We start from the raw sequence: 21,405 nt of genomic DNA, 5'->3' as shown, positions 1-21,405 counted from the left end.
TTTTGTGAAATTATCTTCTGCATTATGACTGTTTGGGTCCCCCATGTATCAAAAGACTTTAAAATGCTTGTTGCCCCAAAAACTTCTCTTCCTGGGATTTACTCTAAGGAAGTAGCTGCAAGAATGTTTGCCAGAGTGTTTTAAAAATAAATCACAGTGTACCCATATAATAAAACACAAGGCAGCCAATAAAAATGTTGTCAAATAATATGGAAAATATTTGTAATACACTGCTTATTAAAAAGAGGAGATCAGAAAACAGTATGACCAGAATAGCCATAATTGTAAAAATATATATATAAATATATGTAGTATATTAAAAAATCTGGAGTGGGACTTCCCTGGCAGTCCAGTGGTTAAGAGTCCACACTTCCACTGCAGGGGTCTTGGGTTCGATCTCTTGTCAGGGAACTAAAATCCCACATGCCGCATGGCATGGCCAAGTAAACAATAAATAAATTAAAAAAATAAAAAATCTGGAGGAATTTTTTTCCTTGGTGGTTATTTCAAATGACTTTGTTTACTTTCATTTGACTGTATATTAACTATTTTCTCCCACAATGTACATGTCTTCTTTTGTAATCAAAGTCATTATAAATGCAGCCAATCTTCCAAATACAGGAAATATTTTTGGTGTCCTCAAAATTTAACATAATAGCTAAATTAATTATCCTGGACACACAACATTTTCTTCCTATTTAAAAACCAATAATAATGGTATGAATTAATATGCAGATTTTCCCCAATACTAAAGCCACAAGCATTGTAACAGTTAATGGTTTTGTAACCTTTACTTTAACATTTGCTTTGTAAAATATGATGATGGCACACACATGAGTCAAGATAAAAGGCAATGAACATTGTGGTACATGACTCTTTTTGGATTTTGGTTTTCTCAGGGTATATGCCCAGTAGTGGGATTGCTGGGTCATATGGTAGTTCTATTTGTAGTTTTTTAAGGAACCTCCATACTGTTCTCCATAGTGGCTGTACCAGTGGCACATATATACAATGGAATATTACTCAGCCATAAAAAGAAAAGAAACTGAGATATCTGTAATGAGGTGGATAGACCTAGAGTCTGTCATACAGAGTGAAGTAAGTCAGAACGAGAAAGACAAATACCATATGCTAACATATATATATGGAATTTAAGAAAAAAAAATGTCATGAAGAACCTAGGGGTAAGACAGGAATAAAGACACAGACCTACTAGAGAATGGACTTGAGGATATGGGGAGGGGGAAGGGTAAGCTGTGACAAAGCGAGAGAGAGGCATGGACATATATACCCTACCAAATGTAAGGTAGATAGCTAGTGGGAAGCAGCTGCATAGCACAGGGAGATCAAAAGCGCCTGGAGGGGTGGGATAGGGAGGGTGGGAGGGAGGGAGACGCAAGAGGGAAGAGATATGGGAACATATGTATAACTGATTCACTTTGTTATAAAGCAGAAACTAACACATCATTGTAAAGCAATTATACTCCAATAAAGATGTAGAAAAAAAAAAGATAAAAGGCAAGCTGTGAATTACAAATCTTTTCACAATTAGGTTTGATTCTAAAACACTAGCTTCCTCCCTTCGGGGAATACAGAGACAATGAACTTTCAAAAAAGGCAGGTTTACCTCCCAGGAGCCTGTGCAGCCCACAACTGCCAGGGTCCTGTGATCCAGGGACAACTTCCCCCAGAGAACACACGCGCGCCTCAGGCTGTTGCAACGTCGCCCCGGCCTCTGCCACCACAGGCTCACCCTGCACTCCGTGCCCCCTCCCTCCCCCTGGCCTGAGTGAGCCAGAGCCCCCGAATCAGCTGCTCCTTTAACCCCATCCTGTCTGAGCAAAGAACAGACGCCCTCAGGTGACATACACGCAGAGGTGGGGCCAAATCCAAGGCTGAACCGTGGGAGCTGTGCGAACAAACAAGAGAAAGGGAAATCTCTCCCAGCAGCCTCAGGAGCAGTGGATTAAATCTCCACAATCAACGTGATGTACCTGCATCTGTGGAATACCTGAACAGACAACGAATCAGCCCAAATTGAGGAGATGGACTTTGAGAGCAATGATATATATATATTTTTTCTCTTTTTCTCTTTTTGTGAGTGTGTATGTGTATGTTCCTGGGTGTGATTTTGTCTGTATAGCTTTGCTTTTGCCATTTGTCCTAGGGTAATGTCTGTCTGTTTTTTGTTTTTTGTAGTACAGTTTTTAGTGCTTGTTATCATTGGTGGATTTGTTTTTTGGTTTCAGTGCTCTCTTCTTTCTTTCTTTCTTTTTTTTCTCCCTTTTATCATGAGCCGTGTGGATGACAGGCTCTTGGTGCTCCAGCCAGGAGTCAGTGTTGTGCCTCTGAGATGGGAGAGCCAAGTTCAGGACACTGGTCTACAAGAGACCTCCCAGATCCACATAATATCAAACAGCAAATATCTCCCAGAGATCTCCATCTCAAAGCCAAGACCCAGCTCCACTCAACGACCAGCAAGCTACAGTGCTGGACACCCTATGCCAAACAACTAGCAAGGCAGGACCACAAACCACCCATTAGCAGAGAGGCTGCCCAAAATCATAATAAGGCCACAGACACCCCAAAACACACAACCAGACGTGGACCTGCCCACCAGAAAGACAAGATCCAGCCTCATCCACCAGAACACAGGCATTAGTCCCCTCCACCAGGAAGCCTACACAACTCACTGAACCAACCTTAGCCACTGGGGGCAGACACCAAAAACAACAGGAACTATGAACCTGCAGCCTGCAAAATGGAGACTCCAAACACAGTAACTTAAGCAAACTGAGAAGACAGAGAAACACACAGCAGATGAAGGAGTAAGATAAAAACCTAGACCTAACAAATGAAGAAGAAATAGGCAGTCTACCTGAAAAAGAATTCAGAATAATGATAGTAAAGTTGATCCAGAATCTTGGAAATAGAATGGAGAAAATACAAGAAACATTTAACAAGGACCTAGAAGAACTAAAGAGAAACCAAACAGTGATGAACAATATAATAAATGCAATTACAAGTTCTCTAGATGGGATCAATAGCAGAATAATTGAGGCAGACAAACGGTTAAGTGACCTGGAAGATAAAATAGTGGAAATAACTACTGCAGAGCAGAATAAAGGAAAAAGAATGAAAAGAATTGAGGACAGTCTCAGAGACCTCTGGGACAACATTAAACGCACCAACATTCAAATTATAGGAGTCCCAAAAGAAGAAGAGAAAAAGAAACGGACTGAGAAAATATTTGAACCTATTATAGTTGAAAATTTCCCTAATAAGGGAAAGGAAATGGTTAAGTCTAGGAAGCACAGAGAATCCCATACAGGATAAACCCAAGGAGAAACATGCCAAGACCATATTAATCAAACTATCAAAAATTAAATACAAAGAAAAAATATTAAAAGCAGCAAGGGTAAAACAACAAATAACATACAAGGGAATCCCCATAAGGCTAACAGCTGATCTTTCAGCAGAAACTCAGCAAGCCAGAAGGGAGTGGTAGGACACCTTTCAAGTGATGAAGGGGAAAAACCTACAACCAAGAATACTCTACTCAGCAAGGATCTCATTCAGATTTGACAGAGAAATTAAAACTTTTACAGACAAGCAAACGCTAAGAGAATTCAGCACCACCAAACCACCTTTACAACAAATGCTAAAGGAATTTCTCTAGGCAAGAAACACAAGAGGAGGAAAAGACCTACAATAACAAACCCCAAACAATTAAGAAAATGGTAATAGGAACATACATATCGATAATTACCTTAAATGTAAATGGATTAAATGCTCCAACCAAAAGACATAGACTGGCTGAATGGATACAAAAACAAGACCCATATATATGCTGTCTACGACAGACCCACTTCAGACCTAGGGACACATACAGACTGAAAGTGAGGGGATGGAAAAAGATATTCCATGCAAATGGAAATCAAAAGAAAGCTGGAGTAGCAATTCTCATATCAGACAAAATAGACTTTAAAACAAAGACTATTACAAGAGACAAAGAAGGACACTACATAATGATCAAGGGATCAATCCAAGAAGAAGATATAACAATTGTAAATATTTATGCACCCAATATAGGAGCACCTCAATACATAAGGCAAATGCTAACAGCCATAAAAGGGGAAATCGACTGTAACACAATCATAGTAGAGGACTTTTACACCCCACTTTCACCAAGAGACAGATCATCAAAAATGAAAATAAATAAGGAAACACAAGCTTCAAATGATATATTAAACAAGATGGACTTAATTGATATTTATAGGACATTCCAGCCAAAAACAATAGAATACACTTTCTTCTCAAGTGCTCATGGAACATTCTCCAGGATAGATCATATCTTGGGTCACAAATCAAGCCTTGGTAAATTTAAGAAGATTGAAATCATATCAAGTATCTTTTCCGAGAACAACGCTATGAGACTAGATATCCATTACCAGAAAAAATCTATAAAAAATATAAACATTAAACAATACACTACTTAATAACCAAGAGATCACTGAGGAAATCAAAGAGGAAATCAAAAAATACCAAGAAACAAATGACAATGAAAACTGATGCCCCAAAACCTATGGGATGCAGCAAAAGCAGTTCTAAGAGGGAAGTTTATAGCAATACAATACTACCTTAAGAAACAAGAAATATCTCAAATAAACAACCTAACCTTACAAAAGCAATTAGAGAAAGAAGAACAAAAAAACCCAAAGTTAACAGCAGAAAAGAAATCATAAAGATCAGATCAGAAATAAATGAAAAAGAAATGAAGGAAACAATAGCAAAGATCAATAAAACTAAAAGTTGGTTCTTTGAGAAGATAAACAAAATTGATAAACCATTAGCAAGATTCATCAGGAAAAAAGGGAGTGACTCAAATCAATAGAATTAGAAGTGAAAAAGGAGAAGTAACAACTGACACTGCAGAATACAAAGGATCATGAGAGATTACTACAAGCAACTATATGCCAATAAAATGGACAACCTGGAAAAAATGGACAAATTCTTAGAAAAGCACAACCTTCCGACCCTGAACCAGGAAGAAATAGAAAATATGAACAGACCAATCACAAGCACTGAAATTGAAACTGTGATTAAAAATTTTCCAACAAACAAAAGCCCAGGACCAGATGGCTTCACAGGCGAATTCTATGAAACATTTAGAGAAGAGCTAACACCTATCCCTCTCAAACTTCCAAAATATAGCAGAGGGAGGAACACCCCCAAACTCATTCTGCAAGGCCACCATCACCCTGATACTAAAACCAGACAAAGATGTCATACAAAAAGAAAACTACAGGCCAATATCACTGATGAACATCGATGCAGAAGTCCTCAACAAAACACCAGCAAACAGAATCCAACAGCACATTACAAGGATCATACACCATGATCAAGTGGGGTTTATTCCAGGAATGCAAGGATTCTTCAATATATGCAAATCAATCAACGTGATACACCACATTAACAAATTGAAGGAGAAAAACCATATGATCATCTCAATAGATGCAGAGAAAGCTTTCGACAAAATTCAACACCCATTTACGATAAAAACTCTCAAGAAAGTAGGCATAGAGGGAACTTACCTCAACAGAATAAATGCCATATATGACAAACCCACAGCGAACATTGCCCTCAGGGGTAAAAAATGAAAGCATTTCCACTAAGATCAGGAACAAGACAAGGTTGCCCACTCTCACAACTATTATTCAACATAGTTTTGGAAGTTTTAGCCACAGCAATCAGAGACGAAAAAGAAATAAAAGGAGTCCAAATCGGAAATGAAGGAGTAAAACTGTCACTGTTTGCATATGACATGATACTATACATAGAGAATCCTAAAGATGCTAGCAGAAAACTACTAGACCTAATCAATGAATTTGGTAAAATAGCAGGATACAAAGTTAATGCACAGAAATCTCTTGCATTCCTATATCCTAATGATGAAAAATCTGAAAGTGAAATTAAGAAAACATTCCCATTTACCACTGCAACAAAAAGAATAAAATACCTAGGAATAAACCTACCTAAGGAGAAAAAAAGCTGTATGAAGAAAATTATAAGACACTGATGAAAGAAATTAAAGATGATACAAACAGATGGAGAGATATACCATGCTCGTGGATTGGAAGAATCAACATTGTGAAAATGACTATACTACACAAAGCAATCTACAGATTCAATGCAATCCCTATCAAACTACCACTGGCATTTTTCACAGAACAAGAACATAAAAATTCACAATTTGTATGGAAACACAAAAGACCCCAAATAGCCAAAGCAGTCTTGAGAAAGAAAACGGAGCTGGTGGAATCAGGCTCCCTGACTTCAGACTATACTACAAAGCTACAGTAATCAAGACAGTATGGTACTGGCACAAAAACAGAAATACAGATCAATGGAACAGGATAGAAAGCCCAGAGATAAACCCACACACATATGGTCACTTTATCTTTGATAAAGGAGGCATGAATATACAGTGGAGAAAAGACTGTGTCTTCAATAAGTGGTGTTGGGAAAGCTGGACAGTTACATGGAAAAGAATGAAATTAGAACACTCCTTAACACCATACACAAAAATAAACTCAAAATGGATTCGAGACCTAAATGTAAGACCGGACACTATTAAACTCTTAAAGGAAAACATAGGCAGAACACTCCATGACATAAATCACAGAAATATCCTTTTTGATCCACCTCCTAGAGAAATGGAAATAAAAACAAAAATAAACAAATGGGACCTAATGAAACTTAAAAGCTTTTGCACAGCAAAGGAAACCATAAACAAGACCAAAAGACAACCCTCAGAATGGGAGAAAATATTTGCAAACGAAGCAACTGACAAAGGATTAATCTCCAAAATTTACAAGCAGCACATGCAGCTCAGTATCAAAAAAACAAACAACCCAACCCCAAAATGGGCAGAAGTCCTAAATAGATATTTCTCCAAAGAAGACACACAGATTGTCAACAAACACATGAAAGAATGCTCAACATCATTAATCATTAGAGAAATGCAAATCAAAACTACAATGAGATATCATCTCACACCAGTCAGAACGGCCATCATCAAAAAATCTACAAACAATAAATGCTGGAGAGGGTGTGGAGAAAAGGGAACGCTCTTCCACTGTTGGTGGGAATGTAAATTGATACAGCCACTATGGAGGACAGTATGGAGGTTCCTTAAAAAACTAAAAATAGAACTACCATATGACCCAGTAATCCCACTACTGGGCATATACCCTGAGAAAACCAGAATTCAAAAAGAGTCATGTACCGCAATGTTCACTGCAGCTCTATTTACAATAACCAGGACATGGAAGCAACCTAAGTGTCCATCAACAGATGAATGGAGAAAGAAGATGTGGCACATATACACAATGGAATATTACTCAGCCATACAAGGAAACAAAACTGAGTTATTTGTGGTGAGGTGGATGGACCCAGAGTCTGTCATATAGAGCGAAGTAAGTCAGAAAGAGAAAAACAAATACCGTATGCTAACACATATATATGGAATCTAAAAAACAAACAAACAAAAATGGTCATGAAGAACCTAGGGGCAAGACGGGAATAAATACGCAGACCTACTAGAGAACGGACTTGAGGATACAGGGAGGGGGAAGGGTAAGCTCGGACAAAGTGAGACAGTGGCATGGACATATATACACTACAAAATGTAAAACAGATAGCTAGTGGGAAGCAGCTGCATAGCACTGGGAGATCAGCTCCGTGCTTTGTGACCACCTAGAGGGGTGGGATAGGGAGGGTGGTAGGGAGGGAGACGCCAGAGGTAAGAGATATGGGGATATATGTATATATATAACTGATTCACTTTGTTATAAAGCAGAAACTAACATACCATTGTAAAGCAATTATACTCCAGTAAAGATGTTAAAAACATAAAATAAAATAATACATAAATAAATAAATAAATAAAAATAAAATAAAATAAAAAAGGCAGGTTTAGAAAAAATGAGGGTAATTCCAAACCAAAGACTGCAGAGCAAAACCTTAACTTCCTCATGAATCTGTTAAAAAGATTGTCGGTATAGATATGTTTTTATTATAAAAAGAAAGAAGAAAAAATAGTAAGAGCAACATGGCTAAGTATGCACTATCAGTAGAAAGAATAATAAATAGAAATTCAATCTAAGTAACTGAAATGCAGATCTACATAAAAAAATAAAATTGAAAATAAAAAGGAAGGGGTAATAGGAAAGTTGGCCAGAAAAAAATTAAAGAGAAAAAAAAATGAAATGGAGAGAAAGATTAGAAGATGCTATACTGTTGACTTTGAAGATTGAGGAAAGAGCCAAAAGCCAAGGAAAGTGGGCAACCTCTAGAAGCCAGAAAACAGATCCTCCTAGAGCCTTCGGAAGAAATGCAGCCCTGCCAACACATTAATTTTTAACTCACTAAGACTAAATTTTGGGCTTCTGAACTCCAGAACCATAAATTAGTAAGTTGGTGTTGTTTTAAAGTCACAAAGTTTGTGGTAATCTGTTACAGCAGCTGTAGGAAAAACTAACACATATGATAATACCAGTATGAATTGAAGTTTCAAAAATTCAAAATAAATTGGAAAGAACTTAAATCCATCAGACTATTCACTACTACCTTCTAAGATGCTTCTTTTTCTGAAACCAGAAAGACCCATGTCTCTCCTAATATTAAACAAGTGAAAATTGCAGTGAACCTTCAATGTTTTCACTGTGGCGCAATTCCTTGAATAAGCACAGAGCAGCAAATTACGTGTTAGCATTTCACATCACCCCTCTATAACGAAATTTCTGCCACGGTGAACTGCATACAGCAAGACCTTTATAGTTCTGCAGTGGAATTTCACCATTAATGGTAAGTCACCCTTTTACACAGATTCCACCTGGAGCCACTAACTCAGGGTTAGGAAGAATCCTAGTCCATCTCAAAATATGCAGGGGGTCGTTTGAATGGAAGGCAGACAGAAACAGGTGACCCCTTTGCTCTATACCACTCACCAAGCTGATGGCGTGACTAAGCCAGTGCTGAAAACTGGCAGCTCAGGAGAAGCCACATCGCAACAGGAAGAAAGGAAGAGAAGGGAAAAGATGTCACGGGAAGAAGGTCTAGTAAGAGGTGGCACATTACATCCAGTTTTACTTACTCTGGCACTAATTACAATTTGAAGATTATTAAAGAAAAATTTGAAAGAATTTAAACCCACAACATTCTCTGCTATGGTTAACAACAGATATGCTTATTTTACAGGAAAATTCATCAAGGAATTTCTTTAGAAATAAGATCCCATGGTGTTTAAAAAGTATAGACAGTCCACGTTTTGCAGTTTTTTTGATAACTGATATTTAATTTGTTACAATGGGTTCATGAAAAAGAGGAACTGGTTGTGGTATGTACAAGTTTAAGTTAACACAGCATCATGCAGAATCTGAACTGCCTGCATTATTTATTTTACCATCACTTTTTAACCAAGAACCATACACTCATTGAAACAAGAGAGCAACAACAATAGCACTGACTTATCAAGCATCTACTGTATTCCATGTATGTCATTCATCCTTCTTTGATATCCACAGTATACTTTCTCATGCCCATCAACTTGTCACAAAATCTGGAAATCCTCTAGAACTAACAAGTCAGAATGAAATAGATTTAAACTGTATTGTAGCTTTCTTGTGAAAAACATGAAATTTTCAATCTCCTGCCCATCTTAGTTATGTGTACAAGGAAGTAACTACTCAGAGCAATGGTGGAATCCAACCATCCATCCCATGTTGTGAAGAGCTGCTACTTCTAAACTGAACTCATTCTGCTCTGAAGGTGTCTCTGGCACTTTCAGGCTCCAAAATTATGTTTGTCTTTATATTCCTAAACGCTAGGATGCTGGAAAAAGAGTCACATTTCTCTATCCTTCATAGAACTTCTGTGCAGCGAGCAAGGAGCATGCCAAGTTAAAGCTAATCATTGGTGGCCCACGTTCACAGCCAGAGCACAGATTTTAGGATACATGTGGTGGAAGATGATAAATGTGCAAACTGTGGCACCACTTGTAGGTGAAAAACCAGATCTAAGGGTCTTGGGATGGAGTGTGAGGCAGAATAAAGTCCTTGGTATCACGAGTCCCCAAAATCTCTCACTCAGGACAACATTCACACCCATCTCCAGGAGGAAAGCTATTGAAGAACTTGCAATTTCGCAGGGAAATTGTAGCCCGGAGACTCCAGCAGGGTCTGGGAGTGAGGTGGGGTGGGTAGTAAGCAAAATTTCAAGCCACTTATGCCAGGCATCGTCAGTGAGGTGGGACGAGCAGCCACCCATGGGTGGGAAGCGGGTGGTCCCATAAGATGGATGCAGTCAACATTATTGACACAGTCCAGTAACACTGACAAGAGTCCAACAGTATTCCAGGGAGTGGATTCAAACCAAACCGTAAAACATTTTTAGCAGTAAACCACCAGTTAACTAAGCTTTTAACGAAATCAAATTTAGTTTTCATCGTTTTAAGAATGAAACTGGCATTACAAAAAGATCCAGTTTAAGAATTTTCAATAAGATACTTTGTAAAGAATTATGATATCAACCTATGCCTCTGTGTTTACCTAGAAGGAGGATCAAGTTTGATTTTCCTTTCCCTTTCTGCACGAATGTCCTTATTCAGTACAACATTAGGGTGACATGACATAAAAATTACAGCAGTAGCTCTCAAAGTGCAGTGCCTGGCTCAACAGCATCAGCGTCACCTGGAAACTTATTAGAAATGAAAATGTGAGATCTACTTCGTAAAAAACGTTGGGGATAGGTTTCAGTAATCTTTATTTTAACAAGTCCTCTAGGTAATTCTGATGCACACTAAAGTTTGAGAACAACAGGATTAGACTGCAAACTTCTCTATAAGAGTTAGATAGTAAATATTTTATGGTGTGGGCCATACTGTCTCCATCACAATTACCCAACCCTGCCATTGTAGCATGAAAGCAACCATAGACAATGTGTACATCAATGCGCCTGCTTGTATTCCAATAAAACTTAATTTATGAAAAAGGCAATGGACTGGCTTTGGTCCACAGGCTGTAGTCTGCTGACCCCCAGGAGGATAACCTCTTACACATGTCCCTCTCCCTCTCCTGCCTCGTTCATTTCTTGTTTACACCTGACCTCCATCCTTCTTTTCCTTTTCCCTTATCTCATCTAATCTACCTACTATTCTCTTTTCTCTATTTCTTAATCTTTTGTTCTTTCCTTTCCACTTGCCACCTTCTTCTTTCCATTTCTTCTTTTCTCTCCTCCTCCTGAGGCTCCCCTTTCTCTTACCTACCTCTCCATCTCATTACTCACTGATATAGCCAAGAATGCACATTTCTCCCAACATCCTCTCTTATTCTTTTTTTTTCTTTTTCACCACTACAGAAAGATTTTTGCCCACTTCCATAATAACTTCAGGAGATTTCTGCTCATTGGCACTATCTACAGAAGTACTATTTTCTACTTACTGTAATTTTTTTTTTTTTTTGCGTTATGCAGGCCTCTCACTATTGTGGCCTCTCCTGTTGCGGAGCACAGGCTTCCGACGCGCAGGCTCAGCGGCTGTGGCTCACGGGCCCAGCCGCTCCGCGGCATGTGGGATCTTCCCGGACCGGGGCACGAACCCCGCGTCCCCTGCATCGGCAGGCGGACTCTCAACCACTACGCCACCAGGGAAGCCCCTTACTGTATTTTTAAAGAAAGAACTGTCACAGTCTTTTTGGTAATGAAGCCACTTCCATCTGACATCATTAGGCTCAGAAAGCATTCTGTAGGCTGCCTTGGTGACATCTGTAAGTATTATAATAATGGTAGAATCGGAGAACTTCCACTGTGTTTCTTTGTGTTTTTCTCGAAGCAGGTCAGAACCCAATCTAGGTGGTATTTTTGTGTTTCCAGGTGAAAGGAATTTGTTCTTTCCCCCTAGTGAAGAGGTGAATGATAAATCTTGGAAGAAAATTCTGACTTTTTAAAATATGGAGTTATTCATTCGAGGAGTTATATTTTTCTTAACTTTTTGGATATAGGGTCACATCTGCAGAAAGAGTATCAGGCCTTCTAATCAGGCAAATGATAAGTCGCCTTGTGAAACACCATGGCAAGAATCTGTCACCAAGACAAGCACGCAAAATGAGACAAGTATATCTGGAAATATTACCTGCAAACAATCAGATAACCAGATATGAATAAAGAAAGTATGGGAAAGGAAATGAATCTCAAAGTGTATCTGTAATAATTTATTAAAGTAAGCCTTTTCATTCTTCTAATTTTTGAGCAAATTTCCTTCTCAATTACATTTTTAAAGATATAATTAAAATTATGAATGGCATAAACCTGACCTTTCAAATTATCATGAACCACAGGACTGTCCTTGTTCTCGTACAAATGCACTTTCCATTTGGAAGATCAGGCTGTTCCCTGAGGAGAGCTGTCTTGTTCCCCTGCCCATCACGAGGTAAAATCAAATACACTAGCTCTTCCTGACTTTACTCCCTCTGAAAAACGGCTTTTTTTTTAACCTTTGCAGCCCAGAGAGACCTTAGTTTAGGATTAAATACTGATATGACTGTGAATCTTCCGACAGAGACATTAGCTCAATAAAACTGCACTTTTTGAGAGACTAAAGAATAAGCTAGGGCTTCCCTGGTGGCGCAGAGGTCGAGAGTCCGCCTGCCGATGCAGGGGATGCGGGTTCGTGCCCTGGTCCGGAAGGATCCCACATGCTGCGGAGCGGCTGGGCCCGTGAGCCATGGCCGCTGAGCCTGTGCGTCCGGGGCCTGTGCTCCGCAACGGGAGAGGCCACAGCAGTGAGAGGGCCGCGTACCGCAAAAAAAAAAAAAAAAAAAAAAAGAATAAGCTATTTGAAAGAAAGAAAAATTCTTACATATTTTTTAGCACAATGCTTGACACATTGTAAGCAATAATTAATTATATTAATAAATGAATCAATGAATAGATGAAACCCTGAGGGTCACAGTGAGACAGCATGATTTAGGATTTTAACATAATATACATCTTTATCTTTATTATTTGTAAGACAAAGTTTCAAATTTTATCCCTAAATTATAGTAAGTTCAATGGATAACAATGGATATAGTAAGTTCAATGGATAATAAGTACAAAGGATAACATTGCATTATATTCATGTTCCTTATAAAAGTGGAGAGATTGATGCTGATTAATGAAATCAATAACATTTATCATTACAGGCTCTTAGTTCTTGGCTTCTCTGAAAACCTAGCTGGTACACACTGACATGTAAAACACCAACCACTGAGTTTATTATCCACAAAGTGAATCCATCCATCATCTATTCAATAAATATTTACTGAACAGATATTGCGTGTCTGTGGTGCTAAGTAAGGTTCATTCTTCTATTAAATCTTCTTTCATTTAAACATTTTTAAAATGTAACTCTGGGTTATTAGTGTGTGTGTGTGTGTGTGTGTGTGTGTGTGACTGTGTTTGAGAGAGATAAAGCAAGTGAGTGCCTGCTTTCAAACCTCATCATACTTTTATTAAACAAAATGCATATAGAAATCATTTGTTTTCATGAGTCGTCAGAAATTTTATGTATAAAATATAATTTAAAATAAATAGTAAAACACTGGCTTAAAAAAACTTCATATTTTGAGAGAATTAAACAATTATAATTTCATGTGAACCCATGACAGTCCTATAGGATAGGCAGGGCAAGTGTACACCTATTTTGCAGGTAACTGCAGAAAGATCAAACAATTTGCTCAAGGTTACATGAAAACCAAAATGCCAGGGATGGATCTAGGACAACCATGATATATGACAATAATGAAAACAACATTTTTTTCAGCTAAGTTTCAGTATATCTTGGAGTGAACAGACTGAGAATTTGAAAAACAGATACCACTTCTGGTTTTGCTGTTGATTCACTGAATCACCAGGGGTAAATTAACCTCTTTATATCTCTATTTCCACATCTACCTAATTGAGGATAAAAGACCTTGCCACCTCACAGGGTAACAAGAAAGATTAATTAAAGCTTGTGTAAGGTGCTTTAGCCCTTGTGTAAGGGCTAAAGTGAAACTGGGTATACATGGTATGACTGTGCTGATTGGTCATATCAAAATTGAAGCATTGAAGAGGAAAGACCACACAGAATCATGAGTTACTACCATTGCTCGCCAGACTGCTGTTGCAACATCTGTCTAATTCACACGCAATGGCTGGGGCTCTGCTGCTCTATGTGATCTCCCATTTCTGTGCCTTAAACCAATGAATGGCTAGGATGATTGCATGACATGTTTCTCTTCCTAGTAATTCATAATGTGTACCTGTATCAACTGGTGAAGTGCTTCAATTACTGCGTGCTCAGTGGGTGTGGTGCCATGACACATTCTCCCTCATTCTCCCCAGGCAAGTCTTGCTTCATAGCATAGGTGCTTTTCCAAGTTCAAACCCATTGGCAAAATGAAGACAGTTTCTGGCAGTGAGGTCTGTGGCACAATGACTACTCCTTAAAGCAGTGGGTAAGGAGGTCCTGTATACTCAAAAGGTTGGCATCTGTATATGTTTAATGGCTAGAGCCACAGAGAACAAGAACAAACTTTGGGTCATTGAGATGGTGTTCTTCATGCTGGGATCCTTCCCATGTCTCCCACATCCCTTGGAGTTGCTTCCAAGTATCACAGTCAACAAATTTTGAAAGGTGCAAAAAGTGTCCCTGTGGGGATAATTTTGGGCTCTGGTTATGACACTGCAGGTGTGAGAGGAAGTGGGGAAAGATTCCTGCCTGCTTTATGTCTTCGGCTTATTACTATTATTATTTTTTAAAATTTTATTTATTTTTGGCTGCATTGCGTCTTTGTTGCTGCACACGGGCTTCCTCTAGTTGGGATGAGTGGGGGCTACTCTTTGTTGCAGTGCGCGGGCTTCCCATTGTGGTGGCTTCTCTTGTTGCGGAGCACGGGCTCTAGGCGTTCGGGTTTCAGTAGCTGCAGCACGCTGGCTCAGTAGTTGTAGCTCGTGGGCTTTAGAGAGCAGGTTCAGTAGTTGTGGTGTACAGGCTTATTTGCTCTGTGGCATGTGGGATCTTCCCAGACCAAGGATCGGACCTGTGTCCCCTGCACTAGCAGGCTGCACCACCAGGGAAGTCCCCTATTATTATTATTTTAACATCTTTATTGGAGTATAATTCCTTTACAATGGTGTGTTAGTTTGTGCTTTATAACAAAGTGAATCAGCTGTACGTATACATATATCCCCATATCTCCTCCCTCTTGCGTCTCCCTCCTACCCTATTTTTTAAGATAGGAGGGTGAGGCAGTTTGGAATTGGGACATTGCTATCTCTTTGGATGTTATCTCTTTGATCCTAAAGTACACACTTGAATCGATGGTCACCCCAAACGGCTCCATAATCCACCTTACTAAGTTTCTGGAACAGACTGTGCTGTTCTCCTTTCTGAATATTAAGGAGACTCTGCTGGGTGATGAGTTCCAAAGGGCATGGTCCAATCTATTCAAATTGTAAACAAAATGGTTTGATTCAAGGCTAGGAGACATAACAGGAACACATACATGCTAGATAATAAACTGCCACATGGACTGAATCTGGAGAAATTAAAAAGCAGGAATCTCCACTAATACTACTCAAAATATTCCCACTTGGCAAAGAATGTTGAGTTCTACAGCTCATCTTGGGGTCTGTTCATCCTGTTAGACAGGGCCTAACGGTAACCAATATTTTGCTTTTCTGACGCTTGTTTTTTAGGAAGAGAGATTCACAATCGCGTTTTAAAAATCTCCCTGCCACGGCCATTCAGAAACAGAATCTTGGCAACTGTTTTATTTCCTTCTAAATTAGAGTTAAAAGAAAAATGAATCCTACATCCTCATTTCATTGCAGGACATTCTTCCTATAAAACTTAATTTCCTAATTCTCCCTGCATGTGGCTGACCAGGAGGGGACCCTCTGGCCTCTGGGGCAGGGCTAAAGTGAAACTGGGTACACATGGTATGCCTGTGCTGATTGGTCATATCAAAAAGACTTGGTACCGGTGGGTTGAGAGCCACTGTGCTGAGCCCCATCCATTGCAGCCCCTCCTCTGAGACAATTCCCCCTCCCACAGATCCAGCAACATCAGTTAACCTGTAGCAAAATGAGGGAGTACTCTGGAGGAGTGATACTTCCTCCAGTGCCACCACATCTGTTCTGATTTGTGCAAGAAGTGCTATGCTAATTGTTAACTACATTGCATATCAACCAGGTGTTTACGTAGTTAACTCACAAAGCCTGCACTGGGAGAAGGAACTGAGGAATTAATCCCTCTCCCATTACAGAGGGTCTCCAATGTGATGTTGCGGATTGGGAGAGCAGGTAGTGGGGGGAATATCAGGAGTTCCATAAACCAGACTCTGGGGCCAAATGAGTTTAGGAAACTAAATTCTATGTCCTGTTCTGGGAAAGCCAGAATATATTTGCATATTAAAGACTCTGAGAAGTTTTTTAGTAAAAAACCTGAATAACTTTGGTTACTTCCACATTTCCACATATGTGCACACAGAATTTTTTTCCTTTCTTCTTCTTCCTGTTTCTTAAGGTAGCACTGGATCATATCCTGAGGATCAATATCCCATGGGGCAAACTTTGGGAAGCAGTGCCTTAACCCATTGTCTCATGTATTCCCAACTGAAAAGGGACCTGGAACTGGAAAGATTCCTCCCCGCAACACTTTCCAGGAGGGAACTTTTTAATAAGAAAATATCTTGGCTTTGAGTCTTATTGTACTAAAACTTACTTGTAAGCATTCTCTTCACTAAGTTGGCTTAGATATAGTAATTCAGCAAGCACCTTAGCATTTATTTATGGGAGTCCATTACAACTGTGGCAGTCCTTCAGCAAAATCTAAGCCATTGTTTGGAGAAGGGAATTTCATTCCAGAAGGATTTGGGGAGGTTTTTTAAAGTACACAGTCTGGGACTTCCTTGGTAGCGCAGTGGTTAAGAATCCGCCTGCTAATGCAGGGGACACAGGTTCGACCCCTGGCCCGGGAAGATCCCACATGCCGCAGAGCAACTAAGCCTGTGCACCACAACTACTGAGCTTGCGCTCTAGAGTCTACAAGCCACAACTACTGAAGTCCACGTGCCACAACTACTGAAGCCCACGCACCCAGAGCCCGTGCTCTGCAACAAGAGACGCCATGGCAATGAGAAGGACACGCACCGCAACGAAGAGTAGCCCCCGCTCCCCACAACTAGAGAAAGCCTGCGCACAGCAACGAAGACCCAATGCAGCCATAAATTTTTTTTAAAAAAGTATCCTTTTTAATCCTAGCTTTGCAAATGATTTATTACATAACCATGACCTCTACAATGAGCCATTTCCTCACTTACGCAGGAAAAATAAATCCGGACTACCCATTCATCATAGCTATTACAAGTAGAAGAATCTCCTATAAAGGAGATTAGCCATGTTGAAGTATTAAGCACTTAATATAAGATGAAAATTATGTTTGAAAATTAAAATGTGATCTCAGTAACCCGTTAAGAATTATGATATGGAGAAAAGAATTTCAGTAGTCATCCCTATAGAGGTATGTTACTATTTTTTCTCATTGAGAAATCGGATTCAGTTATGATCACAGAGAACTTTGTGCATTAGAGTATAAGAATAAAAGTCAGTGAAATACATTGCTAGGATCATTGTATAGAAAATAATAGGTCCAGGCTTCCCTGGTGGCGCAGAGGTTGAGATTCCGCCTGCCGATGCAGGGGACACGGGTTCGTGCCCCGGTCCGGGAAGATCCCACATGCCACGGAGCGGCTGGGCCCGTGAGCCATGGCCGCTGAGCCTGCACGTCCGGAGCCTGTGCTCCACAACAGGAGAGGCCACAACTGTGAGAGGCCCGCGTACCAGAAAAAAAAAAATAATAATAATAATAATAGGTCCTATAAAGGCAGAAGCTTAGTAACTTCTCTGATTCAACAAATGCTCTATTCGTTTGGGAAGAACAGGGTCTGGTTCCGGATCTGATCACTCCTCAACAGCTTGTGTCATATTTAGATCTCGGGTATTCATATTACATCGATTTACAAATGATTGATGTGACAACCTGCCAGTGGAAAATGTATGTCACAACCTTTTCTTTTAAGCAGGGCTGCTGACAAGTAGCAGCCTCATCTTCTTGTCAAACTTGACTTTCTCCTAAGCCAACGATTCTCTTACCAAGACTTCTGCCAATCCGAAAGAGACAATTTAAGTGAACTGTGGCTCGCTTTGTAACCCACAACATATTTACTGGCCTTCCTCCTCCCTCTCTATAGAGTTTTTATCAAAGCCACTGTCTCATTAGGAAAAAATCATGAGAGAAAAATTCCCCAGTGGCATTTTCTTAAGTTGTAGAGTCAAAAAAATATTAATATAGCAATTAGTATTTCCTATTTTTTCTAAGAAAAAAGTTTTTTTTCTGAAAAGAACATACCTCAGAAAAATACAACTGAAATCATGAAATTCCATTTTACACCTATCAGATAGGCCAAAGTTTAAAAAGTCTGACAATACCAAGTATTGGAGAGGATACGCAGCAGTGGGAACTCTCATCCCACGGTGGGGAAAAATAAATTCGTAAAGCTACACTGTGGAAAGCACTTGGCCACATTCAACAAAGTTTAAAATATACATAGTTCTAGGTATATATGCTAGACCACATGTGCACACGTGCACACAGAGACATATAAAAGAATATCCATCACAATACCATTGGAAATAAATTAAAGAACTGAGATCAAAGACCACGGATAAACAGACTGTAATATATCTATGCATGGAGTACATGATCAAAATGAATGCACCAAAGTTGCATAAATCTACAGAAGTAAACACATAAAATACAATGCTGAGCAAAACATAATGTCCAGCTTGAAAAGTATGATGTTAAAGGATGCTGGAGTGGGGTACCATTTACGTAATGTTTAAAAATCCTGTGGTCAAAAGGTACAGACTTCCAGTTATAAGATAAACAAGTCCTAGGAATGTAATATATAGCATGGAGACTATAGTTAACAATATTCTATTGTACATCTGAAAGTTTCTAAGTGAGTAGATCTTAAAAGTCCTCATCACAAGAAGAACAATTTGTAACCATGTGAGGCAATCGATGTTAACTAAACTTCTTGTGGTGATCACTTTACAATATATATATATATTGTATCACTATGTTGTATACCTGAAACTAATATATTATTATATGTCAATTATATCTCAATAAAACTGGGAAAAACACTTACGGTTATGCCAGGAGACATATAAAATAAAGGTTCAGGCTGCACTGTTCATAATAGAAGAAAAAGAAGAAAAAAAAGAACCACTTAATATACTAGCAAGGAAATTAGCAGAGACACACTTCTGCAAAGAATCATAGAACTGTTCCTGATTCCTGACAATGCCCAATTCAGAGCAAAGCTCTGCTTCCTAGGACCTGCCTCAGTTATCACCCAAAGTCTAAATCCTACAATAACACCCTCTCACTGAGACGCACCACAGTGTGTGCACTCCTCATGTTGTGCACTCTCCCTATTTCCAAGGGGTAATAAACTCAACCTTTCCAACAACAACAAAATTAAATGAAGTCCAGAAATCATGAAAAAATTTTTAAAAAGTAGCAAAGTAATGTTATGTAATGTAGTCAGGTATATAAATATGTAGTAAAAAATATAATACAAGCATGGGAATGTTAAACCCTGAATTAATGATAATGGTTTCCTTTAGGAAGGGAAGGAGGGAAGCAGGAAGGAAGGGAGAGAAACCAATCTGGGTGGTTTACACAGGGTCCTCAATGGTACATTAATGTTTGATTTCTTTTAAACAACAACCAAAAAATTCTGGAAAATATGACATAAAAATGTTAGGGTTTGATAAAGTTAGGAAGTGGATATGTGAATGTCTGTGGCACTTTTATGCTTGCCAGTGTGTTTGAAATGCTTCCCACTTTTCTTTTTAATGATAATATGCTGGAATTACATTAGAGTTAAACTAGGAGGTTTTAGTTGCTGAAGTACCAGAGAAAACTCATTATAATGCAATCTTACCCACAAGCCAGTTTCAGAATAGCTTTAGAGCAATGCTCTTTTGAGTTGATAAATGCCATCCATTTTTTGCAAATGTTATGAGTAACTCATTGACCTAGGTTTTTTTTGCCCACTGTCCTCCTTGCCCTGTTTATTATGATACTAGTTGGAAATCTCTCTTCCTGAATGGCATGGCTAATTCAGAACTCATTAAATGTATGACTCTAAACTGTTCATTATATATTACCTCCATCTCGTCTCCATTGTGTTTACTCCATTACCGAGCTTAATTAAGTCCTTCAAGAGTTTCTTATAATCCTCCGAACATAAGTTTGGCAAATATGTACCATTTGTTTGCATTGCTTCTGAATTATTAATAAATATGTTTTAAAATTGTTTCTATGTTTCTAAAAGTCACCTCACTCTTCAAACTGATTGCCATGCTCTCTCTTTACGATTCTGCTTACCTCAACTGCTTTTTGGAACTGTCCTGGGATCTAACCTTTTATCTACTATTAAGTTATACCTCAACTTATTTAAAGGACCCTACACTCTGAGCCTTGTGAGAAGATCACAACAGAGTGCCAACCACTGGCTTTCCTAACTGCAAATATTCAGTTAATTCTCAAGGAATTGTAGCAGGTTAGAAAGACATAATTTATTAAAACCATACCAAGTGAGCTGCTTGGGAAATCATTTCTTTTTCTTGCTAAAGGAAAAATGTGCTCACACCTAATGTGAATTGCTCCCAGGATCTCTCTCCTCACATTTTAAAAACAGGTTAGCCATTAGCCAGCTGGCGGCTCTTTAAAGATATTCTCACAATTAATGGTAAATGATACAACGTTATTAGTGGGTCAATTTCATTCTGCAGTCTCTTCAGATTTTTTAAAATGATAACCAAGTTAAGCAATGCCATTTCAATTCCCCAGACTCCTACAGATTTCACTACCACTCAGGTCGGTGGTCTCCACCATCATGCAGACAAGGGTAATGCAAGATCATGAAGCATGGTGTTTAGCCTCGACTGTCTGAAAGAGAATTGATCTAATAGACTCCTTTGATTTACCACATGGATGCTATCACGGAATTCCTGTTACTCTTTTAAATTGTGGGAAATTTTGTCTTTAAATCCCTTCTTAAGTTTATGCAGCCCCAGATGATAAGTTTCTTCTTTGTTGTCCATTCTTGGGTAATATTGTTCCAATATGTGTTTCTACATCAGCAATGCAACATCGTTATTCACTCAATCAATCTGCAAACGGCCATCAAACACCTTGTACGTACATAACGTGGAAATGTTATTGGTGGACAAGAGAACTATAGC

General features: G+C 38.9%; 1 protein-coding gene across 3 annotated transcripts in view; it reads right to left on the bottom strand.

Annotated features, from left to right (window-relative positions):
- Positions 1–21,405, bottom strand: part of ABCA12 (ATP binding cassette subfamily A member 12) — a 197,727-nt gene that overhangs the window by 138,540 nt on the left and 37,782 nt on the right. The gene's annotated exons all lie outside the window — the stretch shown is intronic.

Source organism: Tursiops truncatus, chromosome 7, assembly GCF_011762595.2.
Source record: "Tursiops truncatus isolate mTurTru1 chromosome 7, mTurTru1.mat.Y, whole genome shotgun sequence".
In the NCBI taxonomy this organism is placed as follows: domain Eukaryota; kingdom Metazoa; phylum Chordata; class Mammalia; order Artiodactyla; family Delphinidae; genus Tursiops; species Tursiops truncatus.
The sequence above is the reverse complement of the archived record's forward strand: the minus strand, read 5'-3'. Positions and strand labels throughout refer to the sequence as shown.